The following is a 25,175-nucleotide window of genomic DNA, read 5'->3' as shown; positions in this document are numbered from 1 at the left end:
TGCATTACTATAGTGTGAGTGTGAGTGGCATCAGGCTCAGTAAGGAGGGTCTGTATGTAGTGTCATGCTGCTGTGTGAGCATGTGACTGCTTGCATTGCTATAGTGTGAGTGTAAGTGTCATCAGGCTCAGTAAGGAGAGTGTGAGTGGCATCAGGCTCAGTAAGGAGGGTGTGTGTGTAGTGTCATGCTGCTGTGTGAGCATGTGACTGCTTGCATTACCATGGTGTGTGTGTGAGTGGCATCAGTCTCAGCTGTAGGAAGAGCAATGGAGGCTGCTTGACAAGGAAAGAACAGACTGGCTGCTTACACAGCACGGGGAGACATTTCTGAGCACTCAGCTGGTCTGCACAAGGTAAGATACAGCTTTTGTTCCCAGCTGCCTCTGTACATCTCTAACTGTGCTGCATTGTTGTCTACAGACCCCTGATCTTGTCTGGTTTTAAATTGTACCTTCGATAAATGACACCAGCCGTCTGCAAATTGCAGAATGGATTAAATACTCTATTGCAGTTTTGTAGCGCTGGGTTATTCACATTACCTTTGTTTAGGGAATTAACCATTCTCCTGACAGGAACGGCTGCAAGCCATTGATTTTAACTATTTTATGACAACCAATGGGTTTAACCATTTATTGTTAGTTCTCTTAATCTTTCATCTCCTCATTTTCAGGCTGACGTATTTATTGTTGTTCCCTTCAGGTTGATTTCAACCATTGAGATCCATTATCCATTGTTCTTGTAAATCAGGAGTTAATGTCAACCTGCTATTTATTGCAAACCACTGTGATATTTAGGAGTTTAGCATCAGGCATCATGTGATGTAGTAGGATGTTTGGGTGCAATAAGACAAGTGCCATTTATCCATAGCTCTGTGTTCATTGATAAGGAGTTATGAAGTCACCCTTGGGCTGTGAGGGGTAGTAGATCCAGCTGTGATCACATGCAGTGTCCCTGGCATCTATGTGATTCCCCCAGGCAGGAGCAGACTGCATATGACAGCAGCAGTTTGCAATAGAAAAAGGCATCCCTTACACACCACAGTTTATGCTTCTCATCCATTGTGAGGTGAAACAGGAGCTCTTGAATATATACACAGCTTGTTATATCATCATCTTTTGTTCTGATATGGTTTTTCTACCAAAGGAGATCTGCATTTGTATTGTGACATTTCTTTATTGTATATTTAATCAGCGCTATTCTCTTTGTCATCCAAATAGTAACACTAATTGTGTGCAGTGATTGCAATCATGGCATCTGGATTGTGTAAAGAAAATACCTCTCTGTAATGTAACCTATACCATACATATACTAAAATATTTTACAGAAAACAATGGTAATGTTTTAACCATAATCCTAAACAATGTACAAATAAAAATACAATTGCATCAGTAGTTGGATATTTACTAAAGTTAACCACAAAAATGTCCAGAAGAAAAAAAATCTGAATATGTATATACAAGAGACATTAATTCATATTTAAAAAGCAATACACAGAACATATAAGCAAACCATTTAGCAATAGAATAGTGTTTGTAGACATCTTTATTGCCCCTGCTAAGTGCCCTCTCAGCAGATGACATACGTCTCTATTGCTTGTTTACTTATTTCCACTGTCAGTAACCTAAGACCCACCAGTTTAAAGGGTTAAAGGAAACCTAGTCAGAGGCTCCATACTTTGTGAAAATTTAATGCCTCCCTAATAATGGTTTGCAAACTGATCTGCCAGTGGGAGATTAGGAGCAGGGAGGATCGACAGAAAGCGTAAGTGCTGTTTATGGCTGCGAGGCCTCCAGTAAATATTCTTCAGCTAATTTTCAATTCATTAAGTTGTCAGCTTGATGTATGTGTTCTCTATGAACCTCAATGAAAAGGATTTGTAGATAACGATGTATGAGCAGCTTTTTGTGTCTTCCTAAAACAAGCTAATGTTACTATAGTGGTGACTGCATAATATACAGTCTAAACAGTGCAGTATATAATGTAGAAATCATTCATTTGTGCTATTAGTGCTACAAACTGCTACTTGTAGCAGAATTATATTAAGCATTTTGTTATCTTTAGAAACTAAGTTTATAATTAATGTTTTTGTTTTACTTTAGTAACACAGACCTCAAATGTAGTACTGGTAATGTCAGGCTGTAGCAAACCTTTGTTGTATAGGGTAAAATTTATAATTAACTAACATTGAATATCCTAAAAACCCTTTCTTACCACTCTCTGCCATATTTAAAAAGTACACAACTAAGAGGTCATGCTCTAAAGCCAAACAATTGCATGTTAAACAGAAACCTAAAATGATTTTGCCTCAGAGAGAGGATACCAGCATGCAATGCTCCTGGAAGTGTCATTCGTGATTCCAAATAGATGTCTATATAGGAAACACCTTACTAGCCAATTATTACTTTTCTGCAGATAAGACACTTAAACAACGTTACCTAGCTCGTGTGGTGATATAGAACAGCATGCTAAAAGAAAAAAAAGTCCAGAAACTGCTTTTGTGTTCTAAATTGCTCTTATAGTGATCAAAAGAGCCCTGGCAGCAACCAGCCTTTGGGGACATTTACAACATATTAGCCAGTGACCCAGGAAGCCAGACCGGATTTATTTATATGGCACTATAGGACAACTCAGAGACATTTAAACACCATGCTCCAATAAGTTGTCTTCAACAAACTGCATTAGCTGGCTTTATTTCTTTAAGGAAACAGATTAGGCAGTTGTGTTATTTTAATTAAGGTTTGAATAGGAATAATGAATTACCAGCTAACTATAACTGTATAACTATACAAATAATACATTTCAGTGTTTTCATCTTAGTGGGACATGCTCTAGAAAATCTAACACCCTGTACCATTTCTGCACAAGCCATCCTACTATTATTGTATGTGCTCCACATACACAAACAATATTACAGAAGCTAACTCACAGCATAGGTAGGTGAGGTCACTGATGTTGAGATGCAAGTCACATTATAGGCAGGCAAGCTCATTGAAGGTGAGATATGTCACAGTATAGGCAGGTGAGGTCACTGAAGGTGTGATATGTCACATATAGGCAGGTGAGGCCACTGAAGGTGCGATATGTCACAGTATTGGGAGGCGGGCTCATTGAAGGTGAGATATGTCACAGTATAGGCAGGTGAAGTCACTGAAGGTGAAATATGTCACAGTATAGGCAGGTGAGGTCACTGAAGGTGAAATATGTCACCATATAGGCAGATGAGGTCACTGATGGTGAGATATGTCACAATATAGGCAGGTGAGGTTACTGAAGGTGAGATATGTCACAGTATAGGTAGGTGAGGTCACTGAAGGTGAAATATGTTACAGTATAGGCAGGTTAGGTCACTGAAGGTGAGATATAAGTACAGTATAGGCAGGTGAGATTACTGAAGGTTAGATATGTCACAGTATAGGCATGTGAAGTCACTGAAGATTAAATATCTCACAGTATAGCCAGGTGAAGTCACTGAAAGTGAGATGTAAGTCACAGTATAGGCAGGTGAGATTACTGGAAGTTAGATATGTCACAATATAGGCAGGTGAGGTTACTGAAGGTGAGATATGTCACAGTATAGGCAGGTGAGGTCACTGAAGGTGAAATATGTCACAGTATAGGCAGGTTAGGTCACTGAAGGTTAGATATGTCACAGTATAGGCAGGTGAAGTCACTGAAGGTGAAATATGACACAGTATAGGCAGGTGAAGTCACTGAAGGTTAGATATGTCACAGTATAGGCAGGTGAAGTCACTGAAGGTTAGATATGTCAATGTATAGACAGGGGAAGTCACTGAAGGTTAGATATGTCAATGTATAGACAGGGGAAGTCACTTAAGGTGAGATGTCAGTCACAGTATAGGCAGATGAGATTACTGAAAGTTAGATATGTCACAGTATAGGCAGCTGAAGTCACTGAAGGTGAAATATGTCACTGTATAGTCAGGTGAGGTCACTGAAGGTTAGATATGTCAAAGTATAGGCAGGTGAAGTCACTTAAGGTGAGATGTAAGTCACAGTATAGGCAGGTGAGATTACTGAATGTTAGATATGTCACAGTATAGGCAGGTGAAGTCACTGTAGGCTAGATATGTCACAGTATAGGCAGGTGAAGTCACTGAAGGTGAAATATGTCACGGTATAGGCAGGTGAGGTCACTGAAGGTGAGATATGTCACAGCATAGGCAGGTGAGATTACTGGAAGTTAGATATGTCACAATATAGGCAGGTGAGGTTACTGAAGGTGAGATTTGTCACAGTATAGGCAGGTGAGGTCACTGAAGGTGAAATATGTCACAGTATAGGCAGGTTAGGTCACTGAAGGTTAGATATGTCACAGTATAGACAGGTGAGATTACTGAAGGTTAGATATGTCACAGTATAGGCAGGTAATGTCAATGAAGGTGAAATATGACACAGTATAGGCAGGTGAAGTCACTGAAGGTTAGATATGTCACAGTATAGGCAGGTGAAGTCACTGAAGATGAAATATGTCACAGTATAGGCAGGTAAAGTCACTGAAGGTTAGATATGTCAATGTATAGACAGGGGAAGTCACTTAAGGTGAGATGTAAGTCACAGTATAGGCAGGTGAGATTACAGAATGTTAGATATGTCACAGTATAGGCAGCTGAAGTCACTGAAGGTGAAATATGACACAGTATAGGCAGCTGAAGTCACTGAAGGTGAAATATGACACTGTATAGTCAGGTGAGGTCACTGAAGGTTAGATATGTCAAAGTATAGGCAGGTGAAGTCACTTAAGGTGAGATGTAAGTCACAGTATAGGCAGGTGAGATTACTTAATGTTAGATATGTCACAGTATAGGCAGCTGAATTCACTGAAGTTGAAATATATCACTGTATAGTCAGGTGAGGTCACTGAAGGTTAGATATGTCACAGTATAGGCAGCTGAAGTCACTGAAGGTGAAATATGTCACTGTATAGTCAGGTGAGGTCACTGAAGGTTAGATATGTCAAATTATAGGCAGGTAAAGTCACTTAAGGTGAGATGGAAGTCACAGTATAGGCAGGTGAGATTACTTAATGTTAGATATGTCACAGTATAGGCAGCTGAAGTCACTGACGTTGAAATATGTCACTGTATAGTCAGGTGAGGTCACTGAAGGTCAGATATGTCACAGTATAGGCAGGTGAAGTCACTGAAGGTAAAATATGTCACAGTATAGGCAGGTGAAGTCACTGAAGGTTAAATATGTCAAAGTATAGGCAGGTGAAGTTACTGAAGGTGAGATGTAAGTCACAGTATAGGCAGATGAGATTACTGAAAGTTAGATATGGCACAGTATAGGCAGCTGAAGTCACTGAATGTGAAATATGTCACTGTATAGTCAGGTGAGGTCACTGAAGGTGAGATATGTCACAGCATAGGCAGGTGAGGTCACTGATGGTGAGATGTAAGTCACAGTATAGGCATGCAAGCTCACTGAAGGTGAGATATGTTACATTATAGGCAGGTGAGGTCACTGGAGGTGAGATATGTCACAGTATAGGCAGGTGAAATATGTCACGGTATAGGCCTACAAAAGCTATCCTGTACACCGACTATGTTTACAGCGCTGCGGAATCTGTTGGCGCTCTACAAATACCTGATAATAATAATAATAATAATAAAGATGATCTCACATAAGGTTAGATATAAACACATTATAGGCAGGTGAGATATGTCACATTATAGGCAGGTGAGGTCACTGAAGGTGAAATATGTCAAAGTATAGGCAGGTGAGGTCACTGAAGGTTAGATATGTCATAGTATAGGCAGGTGAATCCACTGAAGGTCAGATATTGTACAGTATAGGCAGATGAGGTCACTGATGGTGAGATATGTTACAGTATAGGCAGGTGAAGTCACTGAAGTTGAAATATGTCACGGTATAGGTGGGGTCACTGAAGGAGAGATATGTCACAGTATAGGCAGGTGAGGCCATTGAAGGTGAGGTATGTCACAGTATAGGCAGGTGAAGTCATTGAAGGTGAAATATGTCACGGTATAGGCAGGTGAGGTCACTGAAGGTGAGATATAAGCACACTATAGGCAGATGAGGTCACTGAAGGTGAGATATAAGTCACTGTATAGGCAGGTAAAGTCTCTGAAGGTGAGATATGTCACATTATAGGCAGGTGAGGTCACTAAAGGTGAGATATAAGCACAGTATAGGCAGGTGAGGTTACTGAAGGTGAGATATGTCACAGTATAGGCAGGTGAGGTCACTGAAGGTGATATGTCACAGTATAGACAAGGCAGATATGTCACCGTATAGACATGTGAGATCACTGAATGTGACATATAAGTCACTGTATAGGCAGGTGAGGTCACTGAAGGGGAGATATGTCGCATTATAGGCTGGTGAGGTACCTGAAGGTGAGATATAAGCACAATATAGGCATATGAGGTCACTGAAGGTGAGTGATAAGTCACATTATAGGTAGGCAAAGTTATTAAAGGTGAGATATGCTATGATATAGGCAGGTAAGTTCACTAAAGGTGAAATATGTCACAGTATAGGCAGGTGAGGTCACTGAAGGTGACATATAAGTCACTGTATAGGCAGGTGAGGTCACTGAAGGTGATATATGTCACAGTATAGGCAGGTATGGTCTCTGAAGGCAGATATGTCACAGTATAGGCATGTGAGATCACTGAATGTGACATATAAGTCACTGTATAGGCAGGTGAGGTCACTGAAGGTGATATATGTCACAGTATAGGCAGGTGTGGTCACTGAAGGTGAGATATATGCACACTATAGGCAGGTGTGGTCACTGAAGGTGAGATATAAGCACACTATAGGCAGGTGAGGTCTCTGAAGGTGAGATATGTCACAGTATAGGCAGGTGTGGTCCATGAAGGGGAGATATGCCACATCATAGGCAGGTGAGGTCACTGAAGGCAAGGTATAAATCACTATATAGGCAGGTAAGGTCACTGAAGGTGATATGTCACAGTATAGGCAGGTGTGGCCCCTGAAGGCAGATATGTCACAGTATAGGCATGTGAGATCACTGAATGTGACATATAAGTCACTGTATAGGCAGGTGAGGTCACTGAAGGGGAGATATGTCGCATTATAGGCTGGTGAGGTACCTGAAGGTGAGATATAAGCACAATATAGGCATATTAGGTCACTGAAGGTGAGTGATAAGTCACATTATAGGTAGGCAAAGTCATTAAAGGTGAGATATGCTATGATATAGGCAGGTAAGTTCACTAAAGGTGATATATGTCACAGTATAGGCAGGTGAGGTCACTGAAGGTGAGATATGTCACAGTATAGGCAGGCGTGGTCTCTGAAGGCAGATATGTCACAGTATAGGCATTTGAGATCACTGAATGTGACATATAAGTCACTGTATAGGCAGGTGAGGTCACTGAAGGGGAGATATGTCACATTATAGGCTGGTGAGGTACCTGAAGGGGAGATATAAGCACAATATAGGCAAAGTCATTACAGGTGAGATATGCTATGATATAGGCAGGTGAGCTTAGTGAAGGTGAGATATGTCACAGTATAGGCAGGTGAGGTTACTGAAGGTGATATATGTCACAGTATAGGCAAGTTAGGTCACTGAAGATGAGATATAAGCACACTATAGGCAGATGAGGTCACTGAAGGTGATATATTAGTCACTGTATAGGCAGGTGAGGTCTCTGAAGCTGAGATAAGTCACAGTATAGGCAGGTGTGGTCCCTGAAGGGGAGATATGCCACATCATAGGCAGGTGAGGTCACTGAAGGCAAGGTATAAATCACTATATAGGCAGGTAAGGTCACTGAAGGTGAGATATGTCACAGTATAGGCAGGTGATGTCACTGAAGGTGAGATATGTCACAGTATAGGCAGGTGAGGTCACTGAAGGTGAGATATGTCACAGTATAGGCAGGTTAGGTCACAGAAGATGAGTTATGTTACAGTATAGGCAGGCGTGGTCCTTGAAGGTGAGATATAATCAAAGTATAGGCAGATGTGGTTTGTGAAGGGATGATATGTAACAGTATAGGCAGGTGAGGTCACTGAAGGTGAGTGATAAGTCATATTATAGGTAGGGAAAGTCATTGAAGGTGAAATATGTCACAGTATAGGCAGGTGAGGCCACTGAGGGTGAGATATGTTACAGTATAGGCAGATGAGGCCATTGAAGGTGAGATGTCACAGTATAGGCAGGTGAGGTCATTGAAGGTGAGATATGTCACAGTATAGACAGGTGTGGTCATTAAAGATGAGATATAAGCACAGCATAGTCAGATGAGGTCTCTGAAGGTGAGATATGTCACACTATAGGCAGGTGTGGTCACTGAAGGTGAGATATAAGCACACTATAGGCAGGTGAGGTCTCTGAAGGTGAGATATGTCACAGTATAGGCAGGTGTGGTCCATGAAGGGGAGATATGCCACATCATAGGCAGGTGAGGTCACTGAAGGCAAGGTATAAATAACTATATAGGCAGGTAAGGTCACTGAAGGTGATATGTCACAGTATAGGCAGGTGTGGCCCCTGAAGGCAGATATGTCACAGTATAGGCATGTGAGATCACTGAATGTGACATATAAGTCACTGTATAGGCAGGTGAGGTCACTGAAGGGGAGATATGTCGCATTATAGGCTGGTGAGGTACCTGAAGGTGAGATATAAGCACAATATAGGCATATTAGGTCACTGAAGGTGAGTGATAAGTCACATTATAGGTAGGCAAAGTCATTAAAGGTGAGATATGCTATGATATAGGCAGGTAAGTTCACTAAAGGTGATATATGTCACAGTATAGGCAGGTGAGGTCACTGAAGGTGAGATATGTCACAGTATAGGCAGGCGTGGTCTCTGAAGGCAGATATGTCACAGTATAGGCATGTGAGATCACTGAATGTGACATATAAGTCACTGTATAGGCAGGTGAGGTCACTGAAGGGGAGATATGTCACATTATAGGCTGGTGAGGTACCTGAAGGGGAGATATAAGCACAATATAGGCAAAGTCATTACAGGTGAGATATGCTATGATATAGGCAGGTGAGCTTAGTGAAGGTGAGATATGTCACAGTATAGGCAGGTGAGGTTACTGAAGGTGATATATGTCACAGTATAGGCAAGTTAGGTCACTGAAGATGAGATATAAGCACACTATAGGCAGATGAGGTCACTGAAGGTGATATATTAGTCACTGTATAGGCAGGTGAGGTCTCTGAAGCTGAGATAAGTCACAGTATAGGCAGGTGTGGTCCCTGAAGGGGAGATATGCCACATCATAGGCAGGTGAGGTCACTGAAGGCAAGGTATAAATCACTATATAGGCAGGTAAGGTCACTGAAGGTGAGATATGTCACAGTATAGGCAGGTGATGTCACTGAAGGTGAGATATGTCACAGTATAGGCAGGTGAGGTCACTGAAGGTGAGATATGTCACAGTATAGGCAGGTTAGGTCACTGAAGGTGAGTTATGTTACAGTATAGGCAGGCGTGGTCCTTGAAGGTGAGATATAATCAAAGTATAGGCAGATGTGGTTTGTGAAGGGATGATATGTAACAGTATAGGCAGGTGAGGTCACTGAAGGTGAGTGATAAGTCATATTATAGGTAGGGAAAGTCATTGAAGGTGAAATATGTCACAGTATAGGCAGGTGAGGCCACTGAGGGTGAGATATGTTACAGTATAGGCAGATGAGGCCATTGAAGGTGAGATGTCACAGTATAGACAGGTGAGGTCATTTAAGGTGAGATATGTCACAGTATAGACAGGTGTGGTCATTAAAGATGAGATATAAGCACAGTATAGTCAGGTGTATTCTGTGAAGGGGAGATATGTCACAGTATAGGCAGGTGAGGTCACTGAAGGTGAGATATGTCACAGTATAGGCAGGTGAGGTCACTGAAGGTGAGTTATGTCACAGTATAGGCAAGTGAGGTCACCGAAGGTGAGCTATGTCACAGTATAGGCAGGTGAAGTCACTGGAGGTGAGATATGTCACAGTATAGGCTGGTGAGGTTAATGAAGGTGAGATATGTCACAGTATAGGCAGGTAAGGTCACTGAATGTGAGATATGTCACAATATAGGCAGGTGTGGTCATTGAAGGTGAGATATAAGCACAGTATAGGCAGGTGTGGTCTTTGAAGGGGAGATATATCACAGTATAGACAGGTGTGGTCCCTGAAGGCGAGATATGCCACATCATAGGCAGGTGAGGTCACTGAAGGTAAGGTATAAATCACTATATAGGCAGGTGAGGTCACTGAAAGTGAGATATGTCACAGCATAGGCAGGTGTGGTCCCTGAAGGCAGATATGTCACAGTAGAGGCAGGTGTGGTCATTGAAGGTGAGATATAAGCACAGTATATGCAGGTGTGGTCCCTGCAGGGGAGATATGTCACAGTATAGGCATGAGAGGTCACTGAAGGTGCAATATAAGCACAGTATAGTTAGATGTGGTCTGTGAAGGGGAGATATGTCACATTATAGGCAGGTAAGGTCACTGAAGGTGAGATATGTCACAATATAGGCAGGTGTGGTCATTGAAGGTTAGATATAAGCACAGTATAGGCAGGTGTGGTCTTTGAATGGGAGATATGTCACAGTATAGGCAGGTGAGGTCACTGAAGGTGAGATATGTCACAGTATAGGCAGGTAAGGTCACTGAAGGTGAGATATGTCACAGTATAGGCAGCTGTGGTCATTGAAGGTGAGACATAAGCACAGTAAAGGCATGTGTAGTCTGTCAAGGGAAGATATATCACAGTATAGGCAGGTGAGGTCACTGAAGCAACTCAATGCATTTAGGCATCTAGACGTGGTGAAGACGACTTGCTGAAGTTAAAACCGAGCATCATAATGGGGAAGAAAGGGGATTTAACTGACTTTGAACATGGCATGGTTGTTGGTGCCAGACGGGCTTGTCTAGTATTTTTAAAAAAACTGCTGATCTACTGGGATTTTTACACACAACCATCTCTCGAGTTTACAGAGAATGGTCCGAAAAAGAAAAAATATCCAGTGAGTTTCAGTTGTGTGGACGACAATGCCTTGTTGATGTCAAAAGTCAGAGGAAAATGGGCAGACTGGTTTGAGATGATAGAAAGGCAACAGTAACTCAAATAACCACTCATTACAACCAAGGTATGCATAATACCATCTCTGAATGCACAACACATTAAACCTTGAAGCAGATGGGCTACAGAAGCAGAAGACCACACTGGGTGCCACTCCTGTTAGCTAAGAACAGGAAATTGAGGCTACAATTCACACAGGTTTACCAAAATTGGACAATAGAAGATTGGAAAAACGTTGTCTGGTCTGATGAGTCTCAATTTCAGCTGCAACATTCAGATGGTATGGTCAGAATTTGTAAACAACATGAAAGCATGGATCCATCCTGCCTTGTATCATCAGTTCAGGCTGGTGGTGGTGGTGTAATGGTGTGGGGGATATTTTCTTGGCACACTTTGGGCCCCTTAGTACAAATTGAGCATTGTTTAAATGCCACAGTCTACCTGAGTATTGTTGCTTACCATGTCCATTGCTTTATGACTACAGTGTACCCATCTTCTGATGGCTACTTCTAGCAGGATAATGCACCATATCACAAAACATAAATCATCTCAAACTGGTTTCTTGAACATGACAATGAGTTCACTTTACTCCAATGGCCTCCACAGTCACCAAATCTTAATCCAATAGAGCACCTTTGGGATGTGTGGTGGAACGGGAGATTTGCATCATGGATGTGCAGCTGACAAATCTGCAGCAACTGCGTGATGCTATCATGTCAATATGGACCAAAATGTTTGAGGAATGTTTCCAACACCTTGTTGAATCTATGCCAGATTAAGGCAGTTCTGAAGGCAAAAGGGGGTCCAACCTGGTACTAGCAAGGTGTACCTAATAAAGTGGCTGGTGAGTGTATGTCACAGTATAGGCAGGTGAGGTTACTTAAGGTGAGATTTGTCACATTATAGGCAGGTGAGGTAATTGAAGGTGAGATATAAGCACATTATAGGCAGACAAGGTCACTGAAAGTTAGATATGTCACAGTATAGAAAGGTGAGGTCACTGAAATAGGCAGGTGAGGTCACTGAAGGTGAGTTATGCCACAGTATAGGCAGGTGTGGTCATTGAAGGTGAGTGATAAGTCACATTATAGGTAGGGAAAGTCATTGAAGGTGAGATATGTCACAGTATAGGCAGATGAGGCCATTGAAGGTGAGATATAAGTACAGTATAGGCAGGTGAGGTACCTGAAGGGGAGTGATAAGTCACCTTATAGGTAGGGAAAGTAATTGAAGGTGAGATATGCTATGGTATAGGCAGGCGAGGTCACTGAAGGTGAGATATGTCACAGTGTAGGCAGGAGATGTCACTGAAGGTGAGATATGTCACCGTATAGGCAGGTGAAATCACTGAAGGTGAGATATGTCACAGTATAGGCAGGTGAGGTCACTGAAGGTGAGTTATGTTACAGTATAGGCAGGTGTGGTCATTGAAGGTTAGATATAATCACAGTATAGGCAGATATGGTCTGTGAAGGGGTGATATATCACAGTATAGGCAGGTGAGGTCACTGAAGGTGAGTGATAAGTCACATTATAGGTAGGGAAAGTCATTGAAGGTGAGATATGTCACAGTATAGGCAGATGAGGCCACTGAAGGTGAGATATGTCACAGTATAGGCAGATGAGGCCATTGAAGGTGAGATGTCACAGTATAGGCAGGTGAGGTCATTGAATGGGAGATATGTCACAGTATAGGCAGGTGAGGTCACTGAAGGTGAGATATGTCACAGTATAGGCAGGTAAGGTCACTGAAGGTGAGATATGTCACAGTATAGGCAGCTGTGGTCATTGAAGGTGAGACATAAGCACAGTAAAGGCATGTGTAGTCTGTCAAGGGAAGATATATCACAGTATAGGCAGGTGAGGTCACTGAAGCAACTCAATGCATTTAGGCATCTAGACGTGGTGAAGACGACTTGCTGAAGTTAAAACCGAGCATCATAATGGGGAAGAAAGGGGATTTAACTGACTTTGAACATGGCATGGTTGTTGGTGCCAGACGGGCTTGTCTAGTATTTTTAAAAAAACTGCTGATCTACTGGGATTTTTACACACAACCATCTCTCGAGTTTACAGAGAATGGTCCGAAAAAGAAAAAATATCCAGTGAGTTTCAGTTGTGTGGACGACAATGCCTTGTTGATGTCAAAAGTCAGAGGAAAATGGGCAGACTGGTTTGAGATGATAGAAAGGCAACAGTAACTCAAATAACCACTCATTACAACCAAGGTATGCATAATACCATCTCTGAATGCACAACACATTAAACCTTGAAGCAGATGGGCTACAGAAGCAGAAGACCACACTGGGTGCCACTCCTGTTAGCTAAGAACAGGAAATTGAGGCTACAATTCACACAGGTTTACCAAAATTGGACAATAGAAGATTGGAAAAACGTTGTCTGGTCTGATGAGTCTCAATTTCAGCTGCAACATTCAGATGGTATGGTCAGAATTTGTAAACAACATGAAAGCATGGATCCATCCTGCCTTGTATCATCAGTTCAGGCTGGTGGTGGTGGTGTAATGGTGTGGGGGATATTTTCTTGGCACACTTTGGGCCCCTTAGTACAAATTGAGCATTGTTTAAATGCCACAGTCTACCTGAGTATTGTTGCTTACCATGTCCATTGCTTTATGACTACAGTGTACCCATCTTCTGATGGCTACTTCTAGCAGGATAATGCACCATATCACAAAACATAAATCATCTCAAACTGGTTTCTTGAACATGACAATGAGTTCACTTTACTCCAATGGCCTCCACAGTCACCAAATCTTAATCCAATAGAGCACCTTTGGGATGTGTGGTGGAACGGGAGATTTGCATCATGGATGTGCAGCTGACATCTGCAGCAACTGCGTGATGCTATCATGTCAATATGGACCAAAATGTTTGAGGAATGTTTCCAACACCTTGTTGAATCTATGCCAGATTAAGGCAGTTCTGAAGGCAAAAGGGGGTCCAACCTGGTACTAGCAAGGTGTACCTAATAAAGTGGCTGGTGAGTGTATGTCACAGTATAGGCAGGTGAGGTTACTTAAGGTGAGATTTGTCACATTATAGGCAGGTGAGGTAATTGAAGGTGAGATATAAGCACATTATAGGCAGACAAGGTCACTGAAAGTTAGATATGTCACAGTATAGAAAGGTGAGGTCACTGAAATAGGCAGGTGAGGTCACTGAAGGTGAGTTATGCCACAGTATAGGCAGGTGTGGTCATTGAAGGTGAGTGATAAGTCACATTATAGGTAGGGAAAGTCATTGAAGGTGAGATATGTCACAGTATAGGCAGATGAGGCCATTGAAGGTGAGATATAAGTACAGTATAGGCAGGTGAGGTACCTGAAGGGGAGTGATAAGTCACCTTATAGGTAGGGAAAGTAATTGAAGGTGAGATATGCTATGGTATAGGCAGGCGAGGTCACTGAAGGTGAGATATGTCACAGTGTAGGCAGGAGATGTCACTGAAGGTGAGATATGTCACCGTATAGGCAGGTGAAATCACTGAAGGTGAGATATGTCACAGTATAGGCAGGTGAGGTCACTGAAGGTGAGTTATGTTACAGTATAGGCAGGTGTGGTCATTGAAGGTTAGATATAATCACAGTATAGGCAGATATGGTCTGTGAAGGGGTGATATATCACAGTATAGGCAGGTGAGGTCACTGAAGGTGAGTGATAAGTCACATTATAGGTAGGGAAAGTCATTGAAGGTGAGATATGTCACAGTATAGGCAGATGAGGCCACTGAAGGTGAGATATGTCACAGTATAGGCAGATGAGGCCATTGAAGGTGAGATGTCACAGTATAGGCAGGTGAGGTCATTGAAGGTGAGATATGTCACAGTATAGACAGGTGTGGTCATTAAAGATGAGATATAAGCACAGCATAGTCAGGTGTGGTCCGTGAAGGGGAGATATGTCACAGTATAAGCAGGTGAGGTCACTGAAGGTGAGTTATGTCACAGTATAGGCAGGTGAGGTCACTGAAGGTGAGATATGTCACAGTATAGGCAGGTGAGGTCACTGAAGGTAAGATATGTCACACTATAGGCAGGTGAGGTCACTGAAGGTGAGATATATCACAGTTTAGGCAGGTGAGGTCATGGAAGGTGAGATAAGTGGGTTTTGTTATATATTCAAAGGTTGTGTATTTGTGAATGTTATTGGTTGCTTTTCTGCTCAGTGGAAAATACAGCCTCATTCTTTTTGTACTGGGCTTTCTGAACCTCATGTCCAGTAAGAAATGTGTTCCTACTAGTGGGGAAAACAAATGTGGATTCATTTTTTGAGATTTGGATTTCTATTATTGTTTATGATTTTTCATTGACTTGAACAACAGCACTACTAATTGTTTGTAACGTCAAACAACATGTTTGTAAAATATCATATCTGACACTTTTTTGTAAAGAGATCATTTAATAACAGTTAAACTGAAAGATCGTACCTAATAAATAGCATTTAGGTTATATATTTTTTATCAGGCACCTGTTATATAAATTATTTGCAGACATTGCTTTTAAATCTAATTCATTACATATAGATCTATAATTTGTTTCTGTTGTTATGAAATGATTCTATAAGGTAATATAGTAACTTTATCAAAGATATCTTATAAATGAAATAGTATAAAAAATAATATGATTCTCTACTGTAAATGTCTAGATGTGCTTATAGGAAAATAACTTTCTGTCCTTGAATGACCTTGAAATTTTAATTTTCCTGTGCATCATTAACTGTATCTGATTTTCTGTATAAAAAAAAAATACCCCTCTTTTGTACCCAAAATCTCTAAACCTAATATAATTTTTTAAAGGGACAGTCAACACTGGAATTGTTATTAGTTAGAAAGATAGATAATGCCTTTACTACCCATTCCCCAGCTTTGCACAACCAACATTGTTATATTAATATACTTTATAACATGTAAACCTCTAAATTTCTGCCTGTTTCTAAGACACTACAGACAGCCTCTTATCACATGCTTTTTTATTTGCTTTTCACAAAAGAAGACTGCTAGTTCATGTGGGCCATATAGATAACATTGTAGTCGCTCTCGTTTAGTTATTTAAGAGTTAGCACAACACAGTACTAAATGCAAGTCAATAGATAATAAATAAATAAAAAGTCATGTGATCAGGGAGCTGTCAGAAGATGCTTAGATACAGAGGTAAAAAAAATATATTAATATAACAGTGTTGGTTATGCAAAGCTGTGCATGGGTAATAAAGGGATTATCTATCTTTTAAAACAATACAAATTCTAGTGTAGACTGTCCCTTTAAGTACCTAAGAATTAAACAAAGATTAGTCTAAAATGTCCTGTCAGAAGAGCCAAACGTCTTCATTTAGATCTCAATAAAAATCAGAAGTCTATAATAAGCATTGTGATTATACATTGTTTATAATTGCCTCAACTCTGTATGGCATTAATTTGCCACTTGTTAATCAAAGCACACGTGGCACTACATTATAAGTGTAGCAAACTGGTTTTATTTAGCTTTGCACAACAAAAGACACAGACATATTTAGAGTCTTGATCCTTTATTAGATGTAAATTGCAATCATGTGAGCTGCTATTTAGAAAAACTCAATAGACACTGGTTTATTGTACATGTGCATCTGAAAGCATATTCATTATACATGTACAATTATTTTTGCATTCAAATTATTTATGTTAAAGCTATTTAAATTGAAACTCACAGGAAGTGCTTTATCCCAAGAGATCAGATGCTTAAGATTAGATTAGATTTAGCATTTAAACATATAGATAATCCTTTATTTACCATTCCCCAGTTTTGCATAACCAATACAGTTATATTAATTTACTTTTTTACTTCTGTGATCACCTTGTATATAACACTCTGCCGACTGCCCCCTTATCTCAGTGCTATTTACAGACTTGCATTTTAGCTAATCAGTGCTGACTCATAAATAACGCCATGGGCATGAGCACATTGTTATCTATATGACACATGTGAACGATCAGTGTCTTACTGTGAAAAGTTATAAAAATGCACTGAGATAAGAGGCTTGCTGTAGTGGCTTAGAAACAGGCAGACATTTTGAGTTTCAAATGTTATAAAGTATATTAATATAACAATGTTGGCTGTGCAAAGCTGGGGAATGGGTAGTAAAGACGCTATCTATCTTTTTAAAAATTCTATTTTTTGTAGTAGACACTAATTACAAGAGAGATCTGTTGTGTTGCTATAGAATAATATCAAGTCTACATGCTTTTAACAAACTAATATCTTATTTGCTGCAATTGTTTTCCAATAGCCAAACCTCACCCACCATTTGCCTTATTTGGAGGAGCCAATCTAGGCTTGAGTCAGCAGACAACAATTTGCCACGGCCAAAATTGTAGTATATAGTGCATTGTTTTGCAGTGGTTATCTTTTAAAGCCAGTTAGGGAAAGATATGTAGCAGAGCTAGCCTTGCATTTTAAGTTCTGAGAATTAGAAAAATTCCCAATTTTCCACAAACTAAATGGCATGAAAAGGGGCCAAAATAAATAATGAAATTATACTGCAAAGTTGTCTCAATACATATAACTAAACATTTTATATAAAAATCTCAAGTTGTATACTATATCTTTAATGACAGTTAAGGACAACTATCTTTCTAGCTTGACAGGTGCAGCCTTTACAAGTATTGCAAAACAAAAAGTAGTCTTTTTTTTAAAATATGAACACCCATTTTCAAAACAGCAAAAACATAAAACATTTTAATTAATGTCTTTTAAGGACCCTCAAATTTAAAGCATTGCCGCAATATAATGGCAGCGGTTACTTTTAAGTGACTAAAAAGTTGTTTTAGCAGGTGTATTGCACCCTCCCCAGTGCTTGTTTATGTACACCGCTGCCAGCCCACGGTCCTCAAGCATATGATTGGCTGTACCACCTGCCCCATAGAACGCTTCTAGACTTCTCTCCGGCAGTCACTCTCAAACAAACAGTGATTGCTGGGTAATGTGATAGCCACACTATCTACCAAATAAAACACCACACTCTGCTATGTAAGGCTTTTTAACCTCTTCTACTAAAACTCTTACTGCATGGGCCGAAACCTTATTACAGCTTATGTAGCCAATTTATTTGATATATAACCTTAACTCCAACTCTTGTAGCAGAGCGGCATAAATATTTTTTTTTGGTGATGCATGTAGACTTAAAGGGACATTATCCACTAAGGGCCAAATTACAAGTGGAGCGCCAATTTATTATATTATTAATATTTATTGTAAGGTTCACTTGAGGTGGATGCCAGAGGCTTGGCGGAGCACCTTCCTTCAACTCCCTAGGCAGAGGCAAAAAAAAAATAGTGTAGATGGGGGAATTACATTACCTTGGGCTTTACCAAGAGCCGCTTGGGTAATGTCAGCTTTACCCGGGTAATGCCCAGGGTGCATTCAAAGCGTATTATAACTCTTTTATATATATATATATATATATATATATATATATATATATATATATATATATATATATATATATATATATATATATACGATTTATCATTTTATTTTATCATCTCAAAATGTTTGATGTCCCTTTAACAAAGAATCCCTAGTGCATCTTTTATTTGATCTTTTACTGTCCAGTGTTCACTAAAATCATCTGTTTATAATAAAATGTTGGTTTGAAAACATCTATTGTGAAATTGAATAAATACAATAAGTGGTACTCTTGATAGGAAAAAAATTTTTTTTCTTTATTTTGTTTTTGTACTTTGTGTTATAGTTTGCTATTGCATTTGTTTGGCTACTGATATACTTGATACAATGTTGTATTTTTATATGTTGCTGTCATAACTTATTTTTTATATATTTGTCATGTTTCAATTATATGTAATCAGTAAACATATAAAGTACATTTTAAGCATAGTGTTTGGGGGATTTATATATATATAAAACATGCAAATATACCGTAATCCTCCTTCAATAGAAATTGGAAAATGTGGCGAGATGCACCTCTATTTATACTATGGGGTCTATTTATGAAGCACCGGATGCTGCTTCCGACCCTCTCCGCTTCAGTTCCGACTGAAGCAGAAGTTAAGAAGCAGTGGTCCAAAGACCGCTGCTTCTTAACTCATCCGGACAGCAATCAGCCCGATCGAATACGATAGGGTTGATTGACGCCCCCTGCTAGAGGCTAATTGGCCACGAATCTGCAGGGGTCGGTATTGTACCAGCAGTTCACAAGAACTGCTGGTGCAATGATAAATGCAGACAGTGTATGCTGTCAGCATTTATTGATGTGCGGCGGACATGATTCGCTATATCGGATCATGTCTGTCCGCACCTATATAAATAGACCCCTATGGGTGTCCTTTCCATGATTGGCTAAGTAGTTGTCATGAATGAGCTCTCAATTCTTTTTATAGTTTCAGAGTTTTTCAAAAGAAGTAGATAGGGACAGTTTAAAGCAGTGTTTACTAACTCCAGCCCTCAGGACTCTTAACAGGCAAGATATTCATTATATCTTAAAGGGACATGCAACTGAAAATGTTTGTGTTTCATGTATCTTTAAAGGGACACTCAGGTTAAATTGAATTTTCATGATTCAGACAGAGCATGTCATTTTAAACAACTTTCCAATTTACTTCCATTAAAAAAAATGTGCACAGTCTTTTATATTTACAATTTTTGAGTCACCAGATCCTACTGAGCATGTGCAAGAATTCACAGACTATACGTATATGCATTTGTGATTGGTTGATTGCTATCACATGGTACAAGGGGAGTGGAAATATACTTAACTTTGAGTTGAGAAAGTTGCTCAAAATTGCATGCTCTATCTGAATCACAAAAGAAAAAATGTGGGTTCAGTGTCCCTTTAAGTAAATCATTGTTGTTTTTCACTTTACCATTAATTGCCTTGAGAAATAAAGCTCAGCATAGATTAAGTAAAGCAACAACACAACAGCATTAACTCACTTTTATTTAGTTTTCTTCTGACCCCTTCTTTCTCTGTGATATAAGCAATCATTTCTCTCACCACACTGTCTGAAAGAGGTCGCTTTTTATTCTGCAGTGTCTTATAAGATGTTTTATTTCTATCACTGACAGAAATCTGGCAGTAGACGTTCAAACGTCATGGATCATTTCATCAAGATAATAAATCTCACTGCCCTAGAGGTAGCAGTTATCTGATGCCAACCTGTCTTAAGTCAGTTTGTATGTCAGCAATATAGGGACTGAAGGCTAATGGTTAATCCTTGCTTGGTATGATGTAACATTATTAGACAACCAAATACTGATATATTGTATACGTCAAATTATTTTTCTAATTTTCCCTATTCTACACCAACCACCACCAACACATACTGGATATTTTCACATTCACTGACTGACACATAAATAATGTGAACACATTATCCCTCACATCCACATACTGTACATAAATAAAAACTTTAAACATATTAAGGATGATGTAAGTATGGAAGTGCTTTTTTGCTTTAACTTAGTTGTTTGAACCTTCATTTAAAAGGGCTGATTATAGCTCCCATTAGTGCAATGCTGCTTGTCCAACAAAGGATAGCAAGAGAATGAAACTAATTAGCTTATAGAATTAAATTGAGAGGTTGTTTAACCCCATAATGACCTGCGCCATACCTTGTACATTGCTGGTCTTTTAGCCCTTAAGAACCAGCATCTTACCTTGCAAGGCAGGGTGTCCTGGGCTGTAAGCAAGCCTGTCTCTGCACCCGGGAGTGAGGCAGTGCAGAAATAGCATAATGGAGGACACCCCAGGTTAGCAATTGTTGGGTCTCCTTGTGATCTCATGCCTGGCAGTGAAGTGTCTTTGTTCTTCAGCTACACCTGAGATCAGCATGTCATGCTGCTGATGAAAGCTTCTGCATGTGAGGCTAGCCCAACGCTGCTTTTCTTTCATGTAATTAGCAAGAGTCCATGAGCTAGTGACGTATGGGATATACATTCCTACCAGGAGGGGCAAAGTTTCCCAAACCTCAAAATGCCTATAAATACACCCCTCACCACACCCACAAATAAGTTTTTACAAACTTTGCCTCCTGTGGAGGTGGTGAAGTAAGTTTGTGCTAGATTCTACGTTGATATGCGCTCCGCAGCAGGTTGGAGCCCGGTTTTCCTCTCAGCGTGCAGTGAATGTCAGAGGGATGTGAAGAGAGTATTGCCTGTTTGAATTCAATGATCTCCTTCTACGGGGTCTATTTCACAGGTTCTCTGTTATCGTTCGTAGAGATTCATCTCTTACCTCCCTTTTCAGATCGACGATATACTCTTATATATACCATTACCTCTACTGATTCTCGTTTCAGTACTGGTTTGGCTTTCTACTACATGTAGATGAGTGTCCTGGGGTAAGTAAGTCTTATTTTCTGTGACACTCTAAGCTATGGTTGGGCACTTTTATATAAAGTTCTAAATATATGTGTTTAAACATTTATTTGCCTTGATTCAGGATGTTCAACGTTCCTTATTTTCAGACAGTCAGTTTCATATTTGGGATAATGCATATGAATAATTCAATTTTTTCTTACCTTAAAATTTGACTTTTTTCCTGTGGGCTGTTAGGCTCGCGGGGGCTGAAAATGCTTCATTTTATTGCGTCATTCTTGGCGCGGACTTTCTTGGCGCAAAAATTTTCTTGTCATTTCCGGCGTCATACGTGTCGCCGGAAGTTGCGTCTTTTTTTGACGTTTTTGCGCCACAAAATGTCGACGTTACCGGATGTGGCGCCATTCTTGGCGCCAAAAGCATTTAGGCGCCAAATAATGTGGGCGGGTTTTTTGTCGCTAAAAAATTTGAGCGTCATTGTTGTCTCCACAATATTTAAGTCTCATTATTTATTGCTTCTGGTTGCTAGAAGCTTGTTCATTGGCATTTTTTCCAATTCCTGAAACTGTCATTTAAGGAATTTGATCAATTTTGCTTTATATGTTGTTTTTTCTATTACATATTGCAAGATGTCTCAGATGGACTCTGAATCAGAAGCCACTTCTGGAAAAACGCTTAACTGAGTTTCAGTTCTACCAAAGCTAAGTTCTTTTATTTTAAATGTTATAAATGTTTATCTTTAGCTATGGTTTGTAATAAGTTATTATGTTATACTTTTACATGCGGATTCCATTAGTATTTATGCTTTATATATTTTCTTTTCTTACAAGAAATATTTAGAAGACTTATAAGAAATATTTTTCTGATTCTATGTTAAAGGCTTTGTCTGACTTCGTGCCTTCTAATAAAATTTTTAGGTCTTTTTCACTTCTTTTTTAATTATTGAAGTTTCAAATGACCAACAACATACTGATTTATCCTTCTCCTGATGATGTTTTTTTTCTCTTTCAGAAATTTTCTTCATCAGATATTGACACTAACAAATCTACTTTTTTATTATTTTTCTATTATTAAAGTACATTTGTTCTTTGTTGAAAAGGTGTTGATTATTTTGGATATAAAGGTAACTAGTTCTTTAAGACTAGCTGACATTATTTTTGCCTATTTATTTCTTCTGTGTTTTCAGAGGTTTTCTTTCCAATTCCCTATACTAGGGAATGGAATAGGCTGAGATTTTTCTTTTATTCCTTCTTCAAAGGTTTTAAACTATATTCTTTGCCAGCAGTTAAACTCAATTTGGAGGGTTCTCCAATTTATTGGGGCTATCTCTAATTCTGCTTATTATGCTATTGTTTCTATAGCAAAATAGTATTTATTTTCCTTTAGATAGTTGTATCTTATTTATGGAAAATTATTTAGTTTCAGGTACTTTCTTGGTCCTGTGATTTATTTGGATATTGCAATTGCTTCATTTTCTCTGTTTACTTTAAGATCAAGTATCAGATTATGATTTATTTTAGCATTGTTAAAGGGACAACATTTACTAGACTAGGTGCTGTTGCATTTGTCTTGTTGTTTTGCATTTATTGATTATGCAAGTCCACTGTATTGGCTGGTCCTTTAATATGGACTATCATGTTAATAATTTCATTTGTGTCTTCATTTTATTGAATATTTTCGCAAATGAGGGTTAATCTATGTCTTTAGCTTTTTTAGCTAGAAGAATTTTGTGATTTTTAAAAAAAAAATAAAAAAATCCATATTTCTTTTGTTCTAAGATAATCAATTATTTGTTTTATAATTGGATTCAATTCTTAACTGTTACTCTGGGCTTCAAGGTTGAGTTCTAAGACTAAAACTTTAAGCTTATACTGGTTTGGTTGTTCTTATTAAGGAACGAATTCCTGAGTTCTTTCCCAAGTAACATGTCTATATTTGGAGTTCGAAATCAGCTCCCTAATTTTGCGATGTACGTGCCATATTCCAGCTTGGCTGGTAAGGGGCAGGTTAAGGCTTCTTTGAAATTTCTTTGATTTTATTTCAGTAAGGCTAACACTTTCTTTAACTGTGTTTCTGTCCTATATATTTTGGGTACTGTTGAAGCATGGCTGGGCACCCATGGGGTTCAAGCGCTGCTCAGACCTGGAATCTTCTAGGGTATTTCTTCCAGTTCCTTTTGAGGAACCGGGTTTTGGAGTTTTATTCAAACTATTTTGCCTTTTTATGGTCGTTGATAGCATTATTTGTTTTCATTAGATACAATAAATACATATTTTCATTTTTCTGTTTTCATTCAGATTATTTTCTGAGGATGCGGAATCTCATATGATTCACTTACTCTTCAGGACATAGTTAGAGGATCTTCTTTTCAAAAGCTCTTGATTCCTCACACAAGGGTCACCTTTTTTAGGTTTCCAGATAGTTTGTGTCCTTGTCTCTATCAGACAAGGGATAATGTTATGGGTTCCGTCTATTGGTACCTTTAGTCTCTATTATTTCCTTCAGTTGCTATGTATGCATAGAAGTTTTAGGTCTTATGGCCACAGCATTGGATTCAATTCCCTTTGCTCATTTTCAATAGAAAGAACCTTTCCAGTCTTTTATAAGTGTTGTTTCTTCAAGAACATGGTTGGAGGATCAATTTACCAAAAAGTTCATTTGATTCCTCAGACAAGGGTAACCTTTTTAGGTTTCCTGATAGATTCAGTGTTCTTGATTCTGTCTATGATGGACAAGAGGCGTCTGAAATTGGTTTCAGCTTATCAAAACCTTCAGTCTCAATATTTCCCTTCGGTAGCCTTATGCATGGAAATTCTAGGTCTTATGACTGCTGCATTGGACGCGATCCCCTTTGCTCGTTTTCACATGCGACCTCTTCAGCTCTGTATGCTGAACCAGTGGTGCAGGGATTATACAAAGATATCTCAATTAATATCTTTAAAACCGATTGTTCGACACTCTCTGACGTGGTGGATAGACCACCATCGTTTAGTTCAGGGGGCTTCTTTTGTTCTTCCAACCTAGACTGTGATCTTAACAGATGCAAGTCTGTCAGGTTGGGGAGCTGTATGGGGGTTTCTGACAGCAAAAGGGGTTTGGGAATCTCAGGAGGTGAGATTACCAATCAACATTTTTGGAACTCCGTGCAATTTTCAGAGCTCTTCAGTCGTGGCCTCTTCTAAAGAGAGAGTCGTTCATTTGTTTCTAGACGGACGATGTCACAACTGTGGCATATGTCAATCATCAAGGAGGAACTCACAGTCCTCTGGCTATGAAAGTCTCTCGAATACTTGTATGGGCGGAATCCAGCTCCTGTCTAATTTCTGCGGTTCATATCCCAGGTTTAGACAATTGGGAAGCGGATTATCTCAGTCACCAAACGCTACATCCGGGTGAATGGTTTCTTCACCCAGAGGTATTTCTTCAGATTGTTCAAATATGGGGACTTCCAGAAATAGATCTGATAGCTTCTCATCTAAACAAGAAGTTTCCCAGGTATCTGTCCAGATCCAGGGATCCTCAGGCGGAAACAGTGGATGCATTGTCACTTCCTTGGAAGTATCATCCTGCTTATATCTTTCCGACTATAGTTCTTTTTCCAAGATTCTAAAGGAACGTTCGTTTATTCTGCTGGTGGCTCCAGCATGGCCTCACAGGTTTTGGTATGCGGATCTTGTCCGGATGGCCACTTGCCAACCGTGGACTCTTCCGTTAAGACCAGACCTTCTATCGCAAGGTCCTTTTTTCCATCAGGTTCTCAAATCCTTAAATTTGAAGGTATGGAGAT

General features: G+C 39.5%; 1 protein-coding gene across 1 annotated transcript in view; it reads left to right on the top strand.

Annotated features, from left to right (window-relative positions):
• Positions 1-245: 245 nt before the first annotated feature.
• Positions 246-25,175, top strand: part of CRACD (capping protein inhibiting regulator of actin dynamics) — a 421,538-nt gene continuing 396,608 nt past the window's right edge. Inside the window, exon 1 of the mRNA XM_053703944.1 lies at positions 246-353. The gene's annotated coding sequence lies outside the window, so the exon portion shown is untranslated. The remainder of the gene's footprint in view (positions 354-25,175) is intronic.

This window comes from Bombina bombina, chromosome 2, assembly GCF_027579735.1.
Source record: "Bombina bombina isolate aBomBom1 chromosome 2, aBomBom1.pri, whole genome shotgun sequence".
NCBI lineage: Eukaryota > Metazoa > Chordata > Amphibia > Anura > Bombinatoridae > Bombina > Bombina bombina.
The sequence above is the reverse complement of the archived record's forward strand: the minus strand, read 5'-3'. Positions and strand labels throughout refer to the sequence as shown.